The sequence below is a fragment of the Penaeus monodon genome, chromosome 10 (assembly GCF_015228065.2).
Source record: "Penaeus monodon isolate SGIC_2016 chromosome 10, NSTDA_Pmon_1, whole genome shotgun sequence".
In the NCBI taxonomy this organism is placed as follows: Eukaryota; Metazoa; Arthropoda; class Malacostraca; order Decapoda; family Penaeidae; genus Penaeus; species Penaeus monodon.
In genome coordinates this window covers 44,671,974-44,676,973 of record NC_051395.1, presented here as the reverse complement: position 1 = coordinate 44,676,973, position 5,000 = coordinate 44,671,974, and positions in this window count along the sequence as shown.

Sequence of the window (5,000 nt, the reverse complement as noted above, 5' to 3'; positions counted from 1 at the left end):
AGATTATTAAATAAAAGGGTAAATTGGGGGTTTATAGTGGTGAAGTGATGTGGGATAGGAAAAAAGGGGTTTTTCGCAGGGTAAAAAGCGTGACCTCACGGCAAGGAGGCCAAGTTGCGCGGGCAAGATGGTGAGGTTTGGGAACAAGACGAGGGCTGACGGGTGGTGAGTCCACCGTCCACCTCCCTAAGGGGGTAGGCTAATCCTGAGTGACTTGGCGAAGTTCCTTCCCCCTCATTTGCCCTATTCTATACGCCAATTATAAAAAAAGAACTAAATAAAAAAAGCTTTTTTTAAAAAAATTTTTTAGGCCCCCAAATTCCATAAAGGCCTTTTCCAAGGTCGTCTTTTAAAAACAGAGCAAGAATCGATAAAAATTTTGGGCCCGAACAGGGACGACCTACGTGGAAATGTTTTTAAAAGGGAATTGGGGGGACTGGAGCAAAAAGCTAGGTGGGTTCTAAAAGAAGGTTTTCAGTATGAACGGGAGAAGGAGCAGCAGAAGAGGAAGAAAAAAAGGGAAGAAAAGAGGCTGGAGCAGGGAGAAGAGAAGAAAAGAGGGAAATTTGAAATGCAAAAAAAGAAGAAAATTTAAAAAAGAGAAAAATTTGGAGAAGGCATGGAAAAAATGAGAACCCCTGTGGTAGTGGGGTGACACATCAAAACATGCGAATACAAAGGTAAAGTCCCCAAGTCCCAGTTTTCAATGAAAAGTGTGAAACATTAGCATATTTTCAGGGGTTTGAAAGGTTGCGGGGAATGCAGTTTGGCCTGAAAAAATTTTTGGGCTATCAGTTTTAGTTTCCTTTTGCGGGGAAAAACCTTTGGTAATATCCCCAATTTAAACCCCCTACAGAAGCAAAATAGTTTGAGTGGTAAAACGGCACTATTAAAGGATTTGATTGTATGTGGGGGGTTTTAGAAAAAAAATTTAAAATTTGTAAATTTTCCCGGGTGGACTGCCAAAAACGCTAATAGCAAGAATGACAAAACTTTTTGGAGAGGGAGAGATGGCGGAATGTGAAAAGGAGTATGAGGTTTAAAAGAGTGATTATAAAGGGGCAATTTCTTTTCTAGTGGTTTTAACCTAAGTTTTTTCCTAAAGAACGATCTCTGAAAACTTACAAGATTCAGGGAATGGACCGTTCCTCGAGGCCCAGGGAAAACCAAGTAACCCAAAGCGACGAGCACCAATTGCCACGCAGGATTCCCCCCTCCTCAACCCCCCACGCCCCCGCACCCAAAAACCCAACGGAAAAAGGGGCCCAGTGCGGGGCCGGGGTAACTTGCCTTTTTTGTAATAAAGGGGGACGTAGGGCCGGGGAGTGTTTTTTCGGGCCCCCAAAATCCCCGGGGAAAAACGAAAAAACCACAACTGCGGAAGGAAGACACAGTGCACCCCGTAAAGTAGTGTTGTAATTGCCCCAAAAAATTGTAAAAAGGGAAGCGAGGAGAAACAAAGGAAAATGAAAGGAATGAGAGATGGAGGGGAATGTGTGGAGAAATCTACCCAAAAGGAAAGAAGTTGAAGATTGCCAGGGGAGAAGTTAAAGGGAAGAAAATTTGTTAAACGGTGTTAGTAAGGAGAAGTCGGGTTCGTCGTCTAAGCTGATGGTAAGGAAGGGGAAATGGGGCAAATTCTGAAATATATGAGCCCTGAAGCAATAATTGATGTCGGGGCCCCCCCTTTATGCGGGGAGGGTGAGGCCTGTGTCTACCACAGCCCCTGGGCCCTGCAAATTTGGGAGAAATCCCAGGAGTGAGCACAGGTGAAGACGACGCAACGAACGGAAAAGTGGGGAGTGATTACGAAATCAGATTAAAAAGAGATAGGAGTGTAAAAAGGAAGACGCCAGCTTAAAAAATAGAGGGGTAACAAAAAATGTTGGCACAATATACAGCCCATCAAGAGGGGGAAATAAAATTGGAGGGAAATTTCGGTATATGCAAAAAAAGGGTAAAGCTTTAAAAAAAGGGTTAAAAAAAATGAAATTTCAAATTTTTTTTTGAAAGGAGACTCCTACAGACAGGTCAAAGGGAAAAAAGAAAAGGGGGGATCAGCTTGGTTCCCGAGTGTGCCAAGCTATCTGGATTTGGCCCATTTAAAGTTTTTATGGGGGGCCCTTTTGGGACAAGAAAAAAACTAGAGAAGAATACTTGACATTTTTTTTTGGCAGGTGATACCGTGCCGTGCCGCTAGCGATCAGAAAAAGTGTTAACGGGGGTTGGAAAAAGGGGGAAAGGTGAGCAAGATCAAACTGGGTGACATGGCCTTTGGTAAAAACCTTTTTCCCCTAGGGCCGGGATCTGGTGGGGCCGTGGAGCCATATCATCAAATGGCTCTGAATTACTGAGGCAGTAGATAGCTACGAGGTACCCGAAGCTGTGCCCTTTCCAAACTTGACAGCCCAAGTACAGGCCTAGGTAAAATTTAGAGGGTGGGTGTCCCTTAAGAATCTTGTTGACAGGGGGACCATTTTACCTCGGAATGAAAAAAGTGTATGCCTATTTTCCCCATTAAATTTTTAACCATTACACCTACCTGATGTGAAAGGGCCCTCGTTGAAAAAAAAGGGGACACTAAAGAAAATGCTTAAAAGGATGTGTGTTTGGGAGCCCCAAGGGAAAGGCACCCTTTCTGGCGCCCCTTTTGTTTGCCCATCGCCCCAAATACCCCCGGCCCGACGGGATTTCGCCCTTTGAGCTGATATACGGACACACTGTGAGGGACCGTAACGCTGTTGCGCGAAAAATGGGACGGCAGTACGGCGACGATGAGAAAGTTGCATATGAATTGTGATAAACCTACGAGAAGGGTTGGAAAATACAGAGAAAGGCTTTAAAAGAATTAAAAACAGCGCAGGGGGCAGCCAAATTTTTCTACGATCGGAGAACAGGGGGAAAATTGCTGTTGGCGACGAAGTCTTCTGCTGTTGCCCCACCCAAAGAATAAGCTTGTTCCCGTGGAAGGGACCCTTTTTGATCCTAAGCAGCCTTAAAAATGGAAAAAAAAAAGTTGAAGGTAAACGAGCCCCGAGAAAATATACGTCACTTGTGAAGCATTTCGGTACCCCGAAGGCAAAAGGGAAACGGATTTAAAACCCCCGTCGCCGTGGTGGAGTCCCACGATGTGCCCGGTAAATAATACAATCCCAAATATCACGGCAGGGGGTGGAAAGATGTCATTGCAAAATAAATTTCCAGAGCCAGCAGAAAATTTTAAAGGGGAAATTTTTCTCAAATATGAAAATGTGTTGAGGATGTTCCAGGTAAAAAAACTACGAAAATAAATGAGGTGACGGTGCCCCAAATATTAGAGTAAAACCTTATCCTATTCCCCTTTCAGCTTAGAGAAATTAAGGAGAGAAGAGTCGCATTGATGCAACTTAGCATTTTCGAAGCTTGACTCCTCGTTTTTGACTCCATCTTTGGTGCCCAAAAAAAGAAAGGGAAAAAATCGGCTTGTTTTGACTTCAGAAGACTTAACAAAGTTGTTAAATTTTAGCAGAACCCATGTGTGTCCAGAATCCATTTTTTCAGACAGTCGTAGGATATTTTTTGAAGATGACCGACAAAAGTATGGCAAATACCTCTTGAAAGGATCTCGGAATTTTAAGCTTTTTCACCCCTGCAGGTTTTTTTTGAATTTTCCTCTTGCCATTTGGCCTGGTTATCCTCAGAACAGACCCTTCGGGAAATGGCTTTTGGGGCGTACTTTTTAAAGAAGATGTGGTGAGAAAAAACCCCGTCGCGTATGCAAGCCGAAAGCTGTCTAACACCGAGCAAAAATTTGGGATCGAAAGGGGTTTTAGCGGTGGTGTGGGCAACCAAAAGGTTTTAAAAATTCCTTACGGTCGTGAGTTTTACCCCCGAGACAGACCAAACCTCTCAGTACGGACAGGCCCAAATCATTTTAACGGTTCGTTTATGAGGTGGGCGTGGCTTACAAGAATACAGAATGATCAACGTTAAATTCGCGGTAGTGAAAAAGTTTTGAAAATTTTAAGCAGAAATCCCGGTTAAATGTGAAAATGAGAAAAATATTTTTGAGTAAAAAAAATAAATTTCTTTGTTTAAATGGAGGGCAGCCGTTTTTAAAATACACTAACTATAAAAAAAAACCCTTTAAATTTCTAAAAACGGTTTTAAAAATAATAAAATAATTTAAACAAGATTCCATTATCAATATAATGGAAAAGGGGTGTTATAGTGGTGAAGTGTTGTAGGAGGGGGAAAAAAGCGTGTTCGCAGGGAAAAAGCGTGGGTCACGCCCAAGGAGGGGTAAGTTTGGGGGAAGAGGTGAGGGGGGAGGTGGCCCAAAAAGACGCGGCAGAGGGGGGTGGAGCCCCACACGTTCCCCCACTACCCATAGAGGGCAGACCAACCTGACGAGGCAGGCGAAATCCTGTACCCCTCACTTCCCTATTTAATACGTCCCAAAATTTAAAAAAAAAAAAAAATAAATAAAAAAGCTTTATTTTTAAAATCTTTTTAATGGCCCAAAAATTTTTCCCCTAAAAGGGCCCAAATTTCCCAAAAGAGCAAGAACTCGATACATAAAAATTATATATATTTTATAATAAATATATATTGTTATGTTTTACATTAATAAAAAATATATATATATATATTTTTATTTTATCATTAATAAATAATTATAAATATTAAATATAAAATATAAATTTTAAATATTAAAATAATATTAATATATTTTTATAATGTATTATATAATATATATTTAAAATATATAAAAATTTTATACATATATATATAAATATATAATATAAATATATATTTCATTAAAGTTTTAAAATAAAATTATATAAAAACCTATATGTAATATACACTATTTTTAAATATATGTATATATTACATAAAATAACAACACACACACACAACACATATATAATCTTATATATAATATATATATAATATAAATATAATATATTATAAACAACACACACACACACAACACCAATAATGATATATAAATAATATAT